This window comes from Lipophrys pholis (genome assembly GCF_963383615.2).
Source record: "Lipophrys pholis genome assembly, chromosome: 6".
In the NCBI taxonomy this organism is placed as follows: domain Eukaryota; kingdom Metazoa; phylum Chordata; class Actinopteri; order Blenniiformes; family Blenniidae; genus Lipophrys; species Lipophrys pholis.
The window spans coordinates 5159818-5178034 of NC_137629.1; the positions used below are offsets into that span (position 1 = coordinate 5159818).

An 18217-nucleotide genomic window follows, 5' to 3' on the forward strand; every position below is an offset into this window, starting at 1 on the left:
CACTCAGAAACATAAATTAATAATTAATCCAAATAACCCCTGGTCACATGATCTGTAACCCCATGCTCGTGCTGTACATAATCATGGAGTTAACCCCTCCCCGTCTTTCCTGTCAACTGCTCCGAGGTGTCAAGTCACCGGTGAGTTATGTGTGTGTGGATGTGTGAACGTTTCTGCCGGTGAAACCCAGAGCTGTCATGCGTGCACCCCTGGCTGACTATGCTAACAGTTGGGGAAGAGAGGAGTGAACTAAATGAATGACGATGCGCAATACGGCGGGGCGTGAGGAAGTGTGTGTGTGTGTGTGTGTGTGTGTGTGTGTGTGTGTGTGTGTGTGTGTGTGTGTGTGTGTGTGTGTGTGTGTGTGTGTGTGTGTGTGTGTGTGTGTGTGTGTGTGTGTGTGTGTGTGTGTGTTGTTTATCTGGTTAGGGTTAGGGTTAGAGAGCGTGTGTGTGCCGCTGCCCCGTTACCGACGGAGTTACTCCGTCACATTTGATACTGTTGTGATCAGTGGTGGTTGTGAGGAATTTTGTGATTATAACTCGGGATGCACCGATCCACATCTTTCCACTTCCGATCTAAGCTTGACTCTAGCTGGCTGCAAACTGTGGAATGGATTTCCTGACTCATTACTCCGCGTCTCATTGAGACCCGCCTCCGTTCAGGAAATCCAATCCACATTTTGCAGCCGGCAGGGGATCCCTTGTGAAGTCATTTCAGCAGACAGTAACGCACAGACGCGGCTTCATTTTTTTTTCTCTCTCTATTTATTTATCAGGGACAGTGCAATATACATGGATAAAATCCGATGTGTTGCACATAGAGTATATAGCGCGACACCAATTTGCAACTCTCATCCCTTCATGGATGGGAAATCTCAGCTGGTTGGATTGGAAATTTCCGATCCATGAATTACTTTGGTATCGGAACCCGATACTGATACTGGATCGAATCGGCCCCATCCCCAATTATATCCAGAGCAAATTTTCTGAGTTTCTCACTCTTATACAGTTGTGTGGCAAGAGCAGGGAAACGGTTCAAGCAACACCATTATTGATGAGTGCGGCCATAAAAACAAGCGGGTGCAGGGATTATTTTTCTTTGTGGGTTTCTGTGAATCACTATGACGCTAAAGCAGCAAATTGTAAAAAAAGTCAAAGCTAAAATGCGGTCAGCGAACCCATTTGCATTGAGTAATTGGAACTAATGCCTTTACATGCCCTTCAGAGATGCGATATTATAGATATTCTGGTTTTCATGTTACAGTTCATTATCATATTTGTTTTGTAGTACAAACAAAGTGATTATTTTTACAGCATTTTGTTTTATCCTGTAGAACATGGTTAACCCTACGTTCAGGTTTTCATTTTATTTACCATGAAACTTACATGATCTGAGAAATCTGACTACATTATGCTTTTGGTGTGACTATTTGAATATTCTGATAACTTCAGAAATCAGAAAACAATCAGGGCCCGGTTGTTCAAAACTCGGTTATCTTTTAAGCGGGTGTTATCTTGACGTTAAAGTTAACGCACCTCTGGACCTCTGCTAACTTTTTAACAGTGGTTAACTCTCACCATGGCGTTCACTGGCAGCGCTTGCGTTCGTGATACCAGTTCAACAAAGGAAGGATAGGATAGGGTGTATCGCAGACTTAATGTTCATATAACTCAATATTGTAATGGAGAGTTACGCCTTTACGGAGCCCCGGAGGGGCCATAGAAAAAAAATTATTATAAATAATATATATATATATATATATATATAAAGCGTGGAAATTAGATAATAATTAGTAATCTCAAATTAATAACTCGAGACACCGAGTTACTATCTCCTTCCCTCAAATTTATTTTTCTCACCAATGTCGCCTCCATCCCGTCATATTTGCTGTTATGGACTTTTGAGATGAAATGATGTGGAACACATTAGATATTGGTGTTTTCTAACTAAAGCATGTGAAATGCAGACATGTTAAACTCACCTTGATCCAAAAAGAGAGGATCTAATTCTCAGCAGCTCCGGATCACGTCTCTCCTCTTTACCATAAATAAATGAGGCTGGGGCTTATTTTTCAACATTTGGGCATTACATTGTGAATTTCTGCTCCTTTCACTTTATTTGTGGATGTGTCTGAATCAAATGCTTCAACATGAAGGGAATGGAGGTGTATAATGATAGAATGCAACTCTACAGCCGTTTCCAATAGCAACCTCCCTAAACACACGCTGATCGACAATAAAACTTCTCTTTCACATGAAGCACCATTATAAGGCACATTTAATGGCAAAAAAATCCAAGCTTTTATTTACAGTCGTATTTAGTTTGTTTAGTAGTTACTGATGAACCAAACAGTTTGCTTCATTATAAAGAAGTACTATGGAGCGTCTCATAGCGTAGCAACGCAGCCGCATACAGACCTCTCCCTTCGTGGCCACAAGTATAGAATCTCACGGCCTGAGATTAAATGATCTTGTTCCCTCACTTTATTAATTTGAGGTAACGACTTATTATCTGGTTCCCACGCGTTATTATTATTTTTCTCTATGGCCACGTGTAGTCCACTTTCTATATCGTTCTCTCTGGTCAAAATTAAAAAAAGATGAGGCAACATGATGCTGTCGATTATCCCAGCTCAGTTTTCATGTTCCACTTTAATATCCTGGTAGCAGCGTAGTTTGTCATGTTTTATGGTAGTTTAATAGAGCAGATAAAAACACTGCGCTGCCGTCCACCACAATGTTTAAGACAAACCGCGGAAGCATGGAGACTTGAAAGTGGGCGGAGCCTTGGGCAGAATGGCGTCAGGGACGCTAACCACAGTTGTTAACTTTGACAGCGACGTTAACTAACGGGATGACTAACCATGTTTTAAACAACGCATATTCAATGGTCGGTTAGCTAATGGCGGGTTAAGGATTTAACCGGCGCTTAGGGCTTAACCAGTGGTTAAAGTAACCACTGGTTAGGGTGGTTACTGGTGGGTTAAAGTAACCCACTTTGAACAACTGGGCCCAGATTTTTCAGTATGAATGTAACTGCAGCATTTGTTAAACTGCGAGAAGACATTCTTTTGTTCGGTCCATGTAGTTGTTTGCACTCTTGCATCAAGGTGAGAAAGTCATGTGTCCAATGGCTGGATTGATTTTGAATCCACAAAATGTCAAGACATTACCCTTTGAGATGTTGGCACTGGGCAAGATGATGATGACATAAATGTTTTTTAAACCCTAGATAATCTGTTTTGTTTGACCATTGCTGTTGTGTTATGACAAAGTTCAACAATTTTAATCAGAGACAAAAACTAGTTTGTAATACTGTGATTTATCGTTCTCACACAGGACCAAATGACTGCCTACTTTAGTGGTTTGGAGACCTACTATATTTGTAATAATAATAATTTGGCTATAATTAATAAGTAAACTGGATGTCCGTGGTTCCTTGGGGGTATATGATTCTTACTTTGCTTTTCTTGAAAAATCCCCTGTAGTGTTCTGTGCTAGTTTTCTTTCCTCGCTCAAATGTATAGGGATTATAGAAACATTGCCTGCTCATCTTTTCAGTGTTCAGTGCTGCATTAGAGACCTTCACACCGACAATAGCACCATGGAAAAACATTGCACGGGGTTGTGTAAGTGTGGGCATTTTGCCACAGCGCATAGGTAAGATGAAGATGAAATACAAACGAACAAGCCCAGGTTGAAGGCTTCAAATGCAAAGACAGCAGATCTACGCTCCAAGAATTCCTCTCGATGTGTACTTGTACATATTTGATTGTCCAAGATGTGCTTTGCCAGATGGTTTAAAAAAGAAAAGATAACCTCCCATTGTATTGTGTTCATTGGCTCAATGGCTCATTGGATTGACTGTGTGTGTGTGTGTGTGTGTGTGTGTGTGTGTGTGTGTGTGTGTGTGTGTGTGTGTGTGTGTGTGTGTGTGTGTGTGTGTGTGTGTGTGTGTGTGTGTGTGTGTGTGTGTGTGTGTGTGTGTGTGTGTGTGTGTGTGTGTGTGTGTGTGTGTGTGTTGCAGCACTAATGCATACATACAGGTGTTAGTATCTTGAAACAAAGGTGCACGGTATCGAAACGGACCTTGTTGTTTCATGTGCTTTGACACAGAATCGGGCCTTTTTGCTGCATTTTCCTTCATAAAAGCAGCTTCTTCTTTTGTATTTTTGCAGGATTCAAGATGAAGACACATCTGTGCAGTGTCTCCTGAGCCTGACCAAAGTGGCCTTGTGCTTGAGAGAAGCTTTTCCATGGCTACTGTGTCACAGGTATGAGCTCCCTCCAGTGATGCGTTTTCCCCATCATCCTTGGTTTGTGAATTCATATCGAAAGAAAGGCATGAGTTTTTTTGTGACACTGGGGAGTGGTGTTCATTCCACGTTATGGTTGACCTCCGAAAGTTTGTGGTCTTTTTCTTCAGAATCAGACGTCCATCTTCAGCTTCTGGAAGGACAAATTGGTTTTTACTGGAGTGAGTGACAGCAGAATTTTCTCGATAAATATAGCTTCCATTCTGGCTCAATGCGAAGTGTTTTTATGGATGATTTTATTTATAGTATCGATTTCTGCCTGTCCATAAACAGTGTGTGGTAAAAATAAAACCAGAAAGTTTAGAGACACTGGAGGCCCACAAAAGACAGGACAATGTGGAACCAGTAGATTTCAGCCTGGGGATACTGTGTCTCCCAAACACAATAGAAAAAACAAAAACCCAAATCATTTGGCTGTGTCAGACAAGGTGCTTTTAAAAAGTTGGCTCAACCGTATTCCCATAGAATATTCAATCTATTATTTGATGAGTGAAAATATGGAAATTGCCACTGTCAACCATCATTTTTGTCTAACTTTGACAGGTGTTAAATCTAAGCAGAAAATCAGGCGTGGAGGAATAAGGAATCCAGCTCAGATTCAGCCGTCATTTAAAATTATTTTGTCTATTTTTCTTTAGCATTTCTCCACACTAAAGGTTTTTGTAGCTTTCTTCTGGGCTTGTCTTCAAAACATTTCACGTGTACCTGCAGACTGATGTTAGCCGAGATTGCCTACACAAATTGCTGTCATGCACTTGTGCTTTGATGCCTTTATGCTTTGTAAAAGATTTGAGGCGTTTCATCGCAGCCCTTAATATGCTTCACCAGAGAGTGGTACAAGGGGGGGTGCTGAAGTTATTTTGCTTGCAGGATGTCTACTGTTCTCCGCTGTCCCAGAGGCTCAGGTGCTGCTCGCCTCTATTACCGCTGGAATCTGCCTTCAGATTCAACAGCAGATAAGAGCAGCGGTATCTCCTCTAATTGCCTGTTGCCTAAGAACTACTAACTGCTATAGATGAGGGCTGCATCTCAAATAATTAGTTAAAAAAAAAAATCTTTTTCTTTCTCGAAACTGGATTCTGTGTCTGCATTTGGGCACATTCACAAATTAGAGAGTTGCTCACTTGACTGTACTGTGGAATACTTTTCCATAGACCAGTGGTTCTCAAACTTTTTACACCAAGTACCACCCAGAAAGTACCACCATAATGACCAACACTATACAGTAGCCTAGTAAGCCTAAGCATTCAGCAAAAACAAGGCAGAGGTTTTATTCCTAAAGAAGTATATTTAATGTTGTCAGCCATTGTAATATTTTACACAGTTACATTAGTAACACTACGCTTAAATATAGGAAAATAAAAGACTGTACTTAAATAATGATTCAATTAAAATATATTGCACAGAAAAGTTAAATAAACATTGTACTTAAATAAATGAAAAACAAACGAACAACAAACAGCAACAGTTCTTAAAGATTAAATAAAACTGTACTGTACTTAAATGTTAAGTTAAAAATGTACTGTACTTGATAAAAAGAAAATCAAAACAGGCTGTCTTAACTTCACACACTGCTGTATGGCTGCTTTCTGAAACAGAAACACACACACACACACACACACACACACACACACACACACACACACACACACACACACACACACACACACACACACACACACACACACACACACACACACACACACACACACACACACACACACAGAGAAAGAACAATAAGATTAAGAATAAAACTATGATAAAAAAGATGGTCAATGGATTCTAGCGAATGTCTCCTTATCATTCTACTATAGATCTGGGATCCCTCCCTCCCTTCTCGTGTCACACGGCCCCCGCGTCGAGCCAATAGAAAATGACACATGGCTGGCATTTCAGGAAATGATGTCATATTCACGGACTGAGTATTTCAGACGATAAACATTATGACGTAGATAACGGCTTTAGAAGCGATCGAAGCAACTCCTCTTCGACCGTCCAATTCATCCATATTTGTAATCAGCGGGCAGCGTTACGGCAGTTGTGGCACTTCATGTCACGATCGCCCGTAATGCTAAGCTTAGCGACCCGCTAACCTCCGGGACTCGACGTGAAAAGTCATTTTACACACAAAATACTTAACTTTTTTCACGAGAATCAGCTCAGATAGGCCTTTTTTCACAGAGCTGGCTAAATCCCGTGTTTTCAGGTGCAGTACAGACTAAGTTACGGGTATAAACGCTCTACCGTGAGTTGCCGTGACACGAACCCAGAAATTAGGTCCCTTTGTCGGGGTCAGTCCACAGAAAGCACCGCTGAATAACCGTTTTCACATAGAAACTTTATTTTTTTAAGAACTCGATTGTATATGTCGTTATTCATGGTAAAGTGGAGGAATTCTTGGAAATTCATGTTCAGAAACATTGTCCGGAGCTGTATAGGCGGAGATTCCCACCTGTGCCCACCATCAGGTGGGCATGACAACGCCGACTGGCACAGCTGGGCACCCCGCAACTGATTAGTTCACGCGCCGGTACCAAATTTTCAAGAAAAACACTTTATATAGTGAGATATGAACGTATAAGCAACAGCGGTGAAAACAGTCAAAATGAGCTTTAGGCATCAAAGGGTTAAAAACCTATTGCCATCATTTCTTGCCTGCTACCGTGAATAACTGTTGATGTCAGTGTCAGTGATCCTTTGGCGTACCACTAGGGGGAGCCCCGAGTACCACTAGTGGTACGCGTACCACACTTTGAGAATGACTGCCATAGACTGATGTATCATGAACCTGCTATTTTAGTTCAGGAGTTATACCATTACATGTAACTTAGAACAATGTGTTGTCAGGCCAGAAATACATTTTCAAGACCAGTCATTTTTTTTCTCTGTGTCGTCCTGTATGCAGCCTACTGCAGTTTTCTGTCAGCCATTTGACACCATATAATTTGGATTCCAGCTGTGGCACAAGCTGTCAGTTTCATATGGATTTCTTTAATATGTCATATAGACCGCCGTTGAAGTGTGGATCGCATAAAATGCAAAATGTCAGTGTGGATGTTCTGTGTGTTTGATCTTGTCTTTTGTTCTTTTAATTCAGGCCTTTAAGAGGCAGCTATAAACAAAAATATCTAATTATATAACCATTCTGTGAAATTCGAAAGGTTTTTGTCTGGAGCCACCTGACTGAAGAGTTCTGAGGGGAAATTAAACCTTGTGTCAGCACAGTTAATCATCACGCATCCAACGCCAGTCCTCAACTCCTGTTCTCATCCAAAACACACAATCAAGGTCATTTCCAGAAGCTTGAATAAACGATGCTTGTTGCTACCTGTTTGAAGCAGGTAACATGAGCTGTTACTCACCTTTCATAATCAGGCTCAGGAGGGACTCTGCACAATTAGGCACTGAAATGAGGGGTGACACCTGCATTTGGCTTTTGGAAGGCATTGTTGTGGTATAGTGCATGTTAAAGTAACAATGTGCTCTTTCTATAACCACAACAATTGCACACTGGCTAACTTTGTGACTTCCCCCGTCACGTCTCTTCGATTTGCTTTGACATTTTTGTGTGTCCCTGCAGAGTCAAAAATTCACCCAACAGCAGAACAAACTCTGGTTCAGTGAAGCCTCCACAATTCACTGAGACACAATGTTTTGGGAGCTTTTCAGCCTTGGCACACATTTCTATTATCTCTAGTAGCGCTCACTCTGCCTTCACCCCTACTTCAGAATGATTCATGCCACCACATGTAAAGAAATTGGCATCCTGAGCTTTAATATTGTTGCTGATTAGGTCTTCATTCTAATTTTACACTATTCTTGTGATACTCGGTAGGCTGTTTAATGTCCTAGTTCAATACCCAACATGGAAGCAAATGGGTCAATGCTTCTGTTTTTCACTGTCCGCAGGAAAATGTCCGCTGCAGCAGCTTTTGGTTAAAACTTTCAAGGTGAAACTTTGGATGAGCGCAAAGCAATTTATTCATACTACTTTTTTTTTTTCTTTTCCCCGGCGTCACAGCAAGAATCCTTTTATGACTGCAAGATATTTTTTACTTGCTGGTCATCTTGTCTTGTCACCACCCACTAGAGCTGGCTGTAAGATGTGATAAGAGCTTTTGGTGTTCCCTTTTCATCTAAATCTTATTGAAAATACAAATGCGCTTGTCTCAGATTGTTGCTGAGAGCTGCTTTCACAATGCTGCACACTAACTAACCACGCACGCATGCCCCCACACACGCGCATGCACGCACGCAGTAGCAGAGATGCATGCCAGAGGAATGTACGTCAGCCTCTTACCGGTTATTACTGAAAACAACTATTTGACATTGAGACTGAAATCCGATCATGATTGTCTCTCTGAAATGAATCTCACCTGCTATTCTGTTGAATTACCACTGCAGATCAAAAGAAATCAGTCATTCATTTAGATTAATCATGAATAAATAGTGTTAATTTTTTATCTATATTAATCACGTTTTATTTTGCATGAGCAAACAGACTCGTAGGGGAAATATATATGCTCTTAACATGTTTATTAAACACCTTTTAACAGTTTATGATAACAAAAAACTTCCACATCAATGTGGCCCAGTCTTGTTGAGATTGTCCGAGAAAAGACGCGTCACTCGGGGGCTGTTTGCCCCAAGATGGCGGCTCAGCCACAAACGTTCAGCGAGAACATATGAGGTGAAAAATGAGCTTTGGTTCCTCTTCAGCTACTTTAAACGCTTTATTAAAGTTTTACATCAGACTGCTGCTCCTCATTTTGCTGATTTGTATTTCATATCTGACGCAATTGGGGATGGGGGCCAATCCGATCCAGTATCGGTATCGGGCTCCGATACCAACGCAATTCACTCATCGGAAATTTCCGATCGAACCTGTGGATATTCCCGATCCATGAAGCCTCGTCCGTGCGTTACTGTTGCTGAAATTACTCCACAAGTGTTTCCCTGCCCGCTGCTCTGCTCGCTGGCTGCAAACTGTGGACTGGATTCCCTTAGGGGAGGCGGGTCTCAATGAGACGCCAAGTAATGAGTCAGGAAATCCATTCCACAGTTTGCAGTCACCGAGCAGGCTAGTGTAGTAGCACTGCAGCTATCCAACTTTTCATGACATCTCAGCTGTTTGGACGTATTTTACGCTCTAATCAGCGCAAAACAACAGCAATGTACAATGTTTGCAAAGTCGTTGTACATTGAGGCGGTCGCTCTGCAGCCAAACGTCACCGTTTTAAGACGCCAGCTTGCCGAGGAGAACAGAGCTGACAGCGGCATCAAAACAATGAAAAGCAGCTCCTCCACGCTCTTCGGCAGGCGATTCACACCTCCATGAAGCTACGTCCTACTCCGCGCAAAACTCAAGAAAATAGTCCCAATCGTTTGTGCTGGAAAAATTGCTGTTTGTGCTGCATTGCTAAATAATTTCTCCAGGGATTAATAAAGTGATTCTGAGGTTTTAAAAATATGACAAGGGTATTATGAGATGACGACGTCACGCAGACCCCCACATTGTCCAAATTGAACAAGAATAGTTTGTTCTGCTTCCTTTTCTGTCCTTATACTAACCTTAAGTAGCCTTTTGGGAGAATACCTGCCTACATTAGTACATTTCATACTTGCCTGTAGAGAGGAGTTTATTACAGTCTCATATAAAATCAACAATAATGATAATAATATTAAAGCTAACAGAGCTCTGGTATCGGCATAGTATCGGTATCTGCAGATATCAAAATTCAGGTATCAGGATTGGATCGCGAGTGAAAAACCCTGGATCGGTGCATCCGTAGACGCAATGCAACGTAGCTCAATACGCACCGTACCGGGCATGCACCGCAGTGTGTTTCACATAGACAATGAATGGGATGTGAGAAATTGACGGGTCCTGTGGATGCGTACCTTCATTCTGAACTGCAGATGGGTAAAATGAGTCAAAATTCATTATCAGATTAGTCAGATTAGTTATTGCATAGTTTTTACTTGCAATTAAGTAAAAGTACTTATGCACTGTATCTCAGTAAACATGGTTAGGGTCATTCCGTGTCATTCATGTCTTTCTATAATTGCACCGTCCCTGTGATGTTCTTATTAAGTTATGTCTCAATGTTACAACAATGACAGCAAGTCAGGCTCCCTCTTCATTACCCTTTCATCAGCATAACATTGCACATTTATCTCCATTTAGATTTTGTTAATCTTTCATCTCTAATCTCTTGTTAACACATCAGGATCTGTCATTGCAGTTATCAGTGATAGACGACCTTCACAAACAAAAAAAAAAGGAAGAGTTTATTTAAATTCATACCAGAGTGATCACTACACAAATTCAGCCCGATAACAACAATGACCCCAACATACTGCTGGAGGCATGTGGAACTATCTTGAGCCAACAAAAAAAAAAAGGAAAGACTGGAGGAGTCCTACAGCAGATGGTTCAGTCCCCACAGAGCCCCGATTTCAACATCGTGAAGTCAGTCTCAGATTACACGGAGAGAAACCGCTCAGACAGTCTGAATCCACTGAAGAACTGTGGCAATTTCATCAAGATGCTCGGAACAATCTTCCTGCCAAGTACCTTGAAAAACAGTAGGCCTTCTCAGAGTACACACAGTATTAAATGTGAGGATTTGCCGCTTTTCTCTCCAATTTTCATCTCATCATAAATTGAATATTGTTGCATGTTAGAATGTTGTGTGATTGAAATCCTTGGCCTCTAGCAAACCGCCACTGGCAGTTAATTTTTGTTTTAATTGAATAATAAAATGTTTTCTTCTTTTAATTCAAAACATAAAAAGAATTAACGCAATAACCATTAACTGCACCCATTAACTATTCATTTGTCCTCTATTTGTAACTTATACAATAAAATAATTACTATCCTGCCTCTTTCTCCCCATTCAGTGGCCTGAAAAGTGATAATTTGGCCGTTCTTGTCCAATAGCCTCATAGAAAAGACTTATTTCCAGGATTGTTGTTCACATCGTTAACTTCCGGTCCAAACCAACATACCCTTCACAGCAGCAGGCTAATATTAGCGCTCACCTTTGCTCCATCTTTCAATCTGTCTCTGTCTGTCTCTACTCTCTCTCTCTCTCTCTCTCTCTCTCTCTCACAAACACACACTTAATAAATCATCCGCTGTTATGGTCAACATCAATTTTTGTTTTCTGTTTAGAACAGGAGTTTTGCTAACTGCCCTTTAAATAGTTGTTTTTTTTCATCACCTTTTTATTATCATTAGTGGCTGCTGCAGGCCAAGTACCACTATTCACTTTGATGTGCTGTAACTGCACATCATGGCTTGTAAGTGGGCAAAGTCACACAGACTAAAAAGTTGTACAGTCGCCACTTGGTTCGGTGAACACGTCATGAAAATCGCTAATGTCTCCTCTAGCGTTTTCCACAGCAGCAGTTTCGTGATGGCGGTAGCTAATTACAATATCTTGAACTCCTCTCTGCCTCCAGCCTTTTGTATTTTCATAACGAAGGCTGGGAATTGGATATCTAGTAGGCTGAAATGGCTGCTGAAGCACCTACACACACTTCAGAACTCTATTCCACCCCAACACATATTACAAATGCACATACACAATGCATTATTTAAAAAAATGTTTTTGTCACTTTGGGAGAGAGTTTCTTGAGCTGTTTTTTGTGATTGTGAATGGGTAAGGAAGGACATGGGTCGTCTTTAGTCAAGTAGCACATTCATGCTTGTTCATACAGACAAGTATGAATGCATATATCTCATTAACCTTTTACCCAAATTAGAGTTGAAGGTAGGTAAAGCCAGTCAATGCTATGCAAAAGGTAGCGCACACCTTGGAGAGGTCACTAGCTTTACTAGTTAACCTAACCAGCATGTTAGGATTGTGGGACCAAGCTGGACTTCCCTGCGAGATGAGAGAAAGAAAGACAAAAATCCAAAACAAAACCAGGAAGAAACCCATCACAGAAACAGACCCACAGATTCTGATTTGAGTGGTTTGGGTTAGTTTGATGTATTAGGAAATAAATTCCCTCTTTCGTGCAGTTTTTCAAAGGACTACTTCTCTTTGTGGCATTAAAGATGAAATTACCTTGAGGAGCAACGATTTTGTCCAGATTTCTTATAAGAATTTGACAAATTCTTGCACAAAAGTTTTGTTCAACTTTATAGACTTTTAAGATATTTAGGCTCCAATAAACGATTACATTTTCAAGTGAAAATGGGAAAACCTTCATGTAGTTTTGAGGGTCAGTTCACACGACAATGGTGCTCAGAGCCACTGAAAACTCACATTTTTGAAATTGGCAAGGTGTAACTTTTTGGAAACGCTCAGACTCTGTCTCCACATAAACGGGGGATAACACTGGTACTACATTACATTGCATTACATGGCTTTAGGAACTTGTTCTTCTGCTCATGCATGAGTAGACCTTTGGAATGACACAATTGACTCTGAATATACTCTTTTTTTTTCTTTTTTTTTTTTTCAATTTCATGGTGCACAACTAGGCATGTTTTCTACGCAGTACGTAATCCGCCATCTATTTAGAAGTTCATGCACATACCGTATAGTTCCTGATAGAAGAGTGCCCCCTTTTTTTAAACGTTATGGAGCACAAAGAAACGAACCTCACTACTTGATAAAATATAATATTTGTTTGTCAATTTAATTAGTTTTTTTCATCGACCCCTGCTTTGTGATGCTTGAAGCTCGACGTGCAGCCTGCCTCACATGGCCCTCGTCCCTCTGTGGCCACGCATCAGTATGGTCGCAGTTCTCTTGCGAGGCGGTGTCCGCTGTCGGTGTAGACTCTGGACTTGCGCCGGGCCCTTCTCGCTGTCATTTTATTCTTAGCACTGTCTTTCAAGAACGCCACAGCAAATCTGTCCTCCTCGTTGTGTTCTTTGACAGCACACTCTAGTTCAGAGGTCGGCAACCCGCGGCTCTTTCGTCCTTCTGCTGCGGCTCCTTGAGGTTTGAGCCCCCTGCAGTACATCCCTGAGCGGGGCGGGCCAGGACGGTATGGTACGTTAAGGCAAAGTGCACCTAGACCCAACTGTCCCACTACAGAGAGTGTGGTAAAATGTAGTTTGCGAACGACGCAGGGATGTAACATCATTACGCAACAATAGTGGTGCAAAGAACATGGACGTTGCGGCAGCTCCGCGGCCATGCGAAGCCGTGAGCTTCCTTTATCTGTGACACAGTGGAAAACTTTCTCAATCTAGACTGCAGCGTTCAGATCCCGCTGGATCTCCTCCTCTCCTGTTACTGAGAGGAGCGTCTGAACCTCATCGGAAGACCGCGGTGCTGTGTAGCGCCGACATTTCAATAAACCCAGTCACCAAAATAACCAGTGTGTGCAAAGTGGCGTATGTGAACATTAACAGGAGGGTTTACGGCAGATGAGATAGTTTAATATTGCGTACATTTTGAGGGCGAAGATCCTCACTACGTGTGGCGAGTGTGTTCCGTTCAGTGGGAAACGGGTCCAAATGGCCCTTTGAGTGGTTAAGGTTGCCGACTTTTGCTCAAGTTCTTCACCGATAAACTCATGCTCGGATTGCAGGAATATTTCCGTGTCAACAAGGGCACATGTAATTACTGTATTTTACAAACTGTTTTAATTTGCACTCAGACGTTTCCACCAGACTTGCACCCCCTGAGGCTTGCACTTATGCCCTGCATGTCTTTTGGGAACTATACAGTATTTGCAATAACTCATTTCCAATGAGAAATCCATTTGCCACAGTGGTGTGACACAATTCTTATAAGGCCCATATAGTTAAAGCTAACAACTGCTCGTCTATTTCCAGTGGGAATCAGAACAATTGCAATTATCTATGTGTTTCCACCCGTGCTAGTCGCAGGAAATTTGCATGATTTGAACCTTGGCAAACATCTCAGGTTATGCTACTGAGAGATTTGAGAGCCTTGATGGCTGCTATGAGGCATTTAGCTTGTTTTATTCACTGTTGTGCCTCTTTTATGAACAGACACATGCACTCGGCAAGAAAGCAAATGTGCATATTTCTGGAAATGTTAAACTACTCGTCTGAGATAATTTGCTAGATTCCATGTTTCAACTCTGAAAATACCCACTTCATTTTCTGTTGTTTCTTTTTTTGTGACTACAATTTCATTCGAGACTATTGTGAACAGCGAGTGGATTTAGAATCTCAAGAGTCTACATGTTTAGTTGCATAATGCAAATGCATCTGCGGTGGCTCCCATTTAAACAGATTTTGTTGTCAAATAACAAATCAACACAGTTTCAAGATGTTCAACATTTCCCTCTTGTTTACTTCCACTCATAATGTCCTGATTTTTCTTTTCTTCTTCAATGACACTGTCACAGTCATGTCTATCAGTGTTGCGTTTAGGGATAAAATGTGTCTTACTGCTTGAAGTGAGACTGCAGAGTTCATGACATTCATTATTTGTGCTACTGCAAGTTGAGTAACGGGAAAATAAACTGTCACTGTGGCTGTGTGAACTGTGATAATTGGTCTGATGTGTAATTTCTGACTGATGCAAATTCTTTACTTTTATTGGATCTGTTAAACACACTGACACATTAATTTCACTTGGTGACATGTTCATTACTGTGTGAAACACTCTCTGAAATGAAATATTGGTGCCACCAAATTATGCTTTCGTGCCACTAATGGGAAAATGTCACTTGCTGCAGGAGCGAAAAACAGAGCTCTTTAGAGATTTTGAATTTAAGCAAGTCGTTGTCTGGTGTAATTGCTGTGTGGTTTTTCAGCAAAACTGAAACTTAGTACTTTTAGAATTATCACAGCTTTACACTTTGTCCAGCAGATATGAAACAGGGTTTCTTTCAGCACAGCACAGTAGATCCTGCTGTGTGCCCTTCTGAAATTTTTGTTTATTTTGGTATCCGACGGCATGATAAATCCAAGTCTGACACATTCCTAATCAGGTCTGAGGCTCCCTTCAGTACTAGAGATCATACAGGATGCTTGAATTTAACTGAAGGTATAACAATTTGATTTGCAAATCTACGAAAAATAAATAAATCAATCAATCCATAATGCCAGACTTTCTATAATCCAGGGCAAACCCTTGAAATGGCCTAAAGCTTTGATTTTGAAGGTCTGTACCTTGTCATTTTATTGAGAGCAAATGTGTTCACCAGTATTTGACTTTACTGTTTTCACTTATAAAAAAAAAACAGAAAACACAAATAGTTTAGATTTCATGAAAATATACAACTTTCATTTTTCAGTCTAAGTTTTGTTTAGATTTACAGATTAATGTCACAAAGCCAGCAGCACCTCTAATGGTAAATATTTACAACAAATATATGATTACAGGCTTCAGGCCCCTGTAAAAAAACCTAATTTTTGTGTTTTCGTTGCAGAAATGTTTTGTGTTTACATGGCAACGTTTTTAAAACGATGTCCCTTTATACATAAATGGCAGAAACATTGGAAACAATGTAGTTAGCGTGCCAGTCCATGAGTTGGCGCTGTTGGTTGTTTTTGTATTAAAACTACACACTCATGTGCGCAGAGAACAATGTGCTATAAAAATTAACAATGGCGAGTACATGGATATATGTATGGACAGACTGCAAAGTTGGATTGTTCTCACGGTGACTGTCAACTATCAGATTAAGATTTGGGAAACAGCCAACAAGCTCTTTCAGTCTATGACGACTCTAGGACGACTGGAGCGGTGGGGAACAATATAGACAGACTAAACCGGCAGATGGCGGCAGTGCAACTTTATGGAAGCAAACTGCTGTTAAACCCAGAAGAAGAAGAATACTGTCAACTATAAAACTACCAAGTCCCAGGAGAATATGGACTGGGAATCATGGCGCTCTGGAGGCCACCATTGTTATTGTTGTCTACTCACGCATGAGCAGAACTATTTATTACAACCGTGAGGTGCGTTTTCTGCATTCACATCGAGACAAAGCATTTTTTTTAAATTACCAATTTGAGACTCGTTTTTAAAAAGTTGCATTTCCATTTGCTCTGAGCACCGTGGAGACCCAAATTTCAACAAAAGTTTTCCGATTTGACTTTAAAATGTGGTTGTTTAAAAGAAGCCTAGTTTTCTCTTCTTCTTTATGCATGTATTCAGGTGAGCATGTTGTGTGTTTTTTGTAGTTGTTGCTTTGGTTGTGCTGTGCTTTGAAAATCTGTTCTTTTCCCTCAAGTTGTCAAAATGAATCTTTTTAGTTAGGTCAGAAAAAAAGAGCAGATCTGGGGAACTGTCCATTGCTTTATGAAGGGCCCTGCTGCTGTATTTTTGGTGTGTTAGTGTTAAAGGCAAACTGAGGGGCTTGGAAAAAAGGTTATAAAGCACTGTTATAAGTGATATGTTTCCAAATCTAATCCGTTCACAAATGAGTCCAACAGAAGGCACATCATTGATCTTTGAGAATAAACGTTATTTAGAGATCACAATGATGCCCTGTATCTATACTATGTTGTGTACTCTTAAACATAAAGACCTTTGTCACGTGGCTGAACATAAAGACACTCCAAACAGTGGGTATTGTTATTAGTTCAGTCCTCTGGGAGAGCTTTTCAAAACACAAGGCAGAAGGTCAACCCGGTGGATTTGAGTTTTTTTTCCCTCTGCTTCAGGATCGTCACACCGAGCTCCCTCCCCTTGGTGTTCGCCTCTGTGCTTCTGGGCAGTCCTGGTGTAAATGATTGTGCTGGGTATAAATAGGCTGACAGCCTGGCAGGACCAGGTGGTCTAATCTGCCACTTCGGTATCTTCCTCCCTCCTCCCTCCTCCCTCCTCCCTCCTCCCAAGGTGGTGAGGCAGTTGTTTGTCCCCATATTAACATTGGCCTCAGTCCCCACAGATGGACAGCTTCTTTCACATTGGTGAAATTGTGGTATCAGAGATGCTTTTTTTTAGCCTCTCACACTGTTTTAATTTATTTAAAAAATTTTTGTGTGAAAATGCTAATTGAAAATGATGCAAAAAATTGTTCAGCTTATCTCTTTTTACTCATCATAAATTACTTTTTTTCTCTATTATATTATATGTCAGTTAATCTTAAATAAATGTGGAAACCTTCACAGAAAGCATATAGGGAATTCTTTAAATGACATAAAAACCTACATCATGGTTGGCGATTACAACATTGATCTCTTAAACTTGTCCAAACGTAAAATAACATCAAATTTTCGTGATTCAATGTGTAGTAGTAGATGTCGCCCTCTCATTACTAGGCCCACATGAATAACTATGGACTCTGCAACACCTATAGACAATATAGTCACAAATATTACTGAAGAAGTCAAATGTGGCGTTCTGATAAATGATCTATCAGATCATTTATCTACGTTTATTACTCATCAGCACTGCACCAAAAGAAGATCCACAGCAAAGATTTGTCAGACTAAGAACTGAAGGTTCAATCAGTCAGTTCAGAAAAGACTTGCTGGAAGAAGAATGGGATGGGGTTTAGATTAAAGATGTAAACCTGGCATTTGATACACTGTAAAATATAATATGTTGACATTAATTTAAAAAAATATGCAAACTCATTGCCTTACAAAAACTAATTTATGTTAACTTAGATCAGTTAAATTTAATCAAACTACTTCTTGTGAATTTGCAGTATTCAAACAAATGAAAGAATTTAGATGATGGTAACTTGTTCATTTTGAGTTTGCAGTACTCAAAGTAACTGAAAGTTTATCTTTAGTTTCCTCATATTAACATAATAATGCATTGGTTTTATATAGCGCTTTGCTTGACATTCAAAGAAACTTTACATTATTCAGTCACTCCATACTCAATGCTGGTAAACTACTTATGGAGCCACTGCTGCTCTGAGGCAGACTGATGGCAGCGAGGCTGCCAATCTGCCCCTCTGACCACCACCAACCACTCACTCACTTATGAGAAA

At 40.6% G+C, this 18217-nt stretch overlaps 1 protein-coding gene across 1 annotated transcript in view; it reads left to right on the forward strand.

Annotated features, from left to right (window-relative positions):
* The first annotated feature begins 4177 nt into the window (after positions 1–4177).
* enox2 (ecto-NOX disulfide-thiol exchanger 2) overlaps positions 4178–18217 on the forward strand; it is a 195478-nt gene continuing 181438 nt past the window's right edge. The window contains exon 1 of the mRNA XM_080465987.1: positions 4178–4276. The gene's annotated coding sequence lies outside the window, so the exon portion shown is untranslated. The remainder of the gene's footprint in view (positions 4277–18217) is intronic.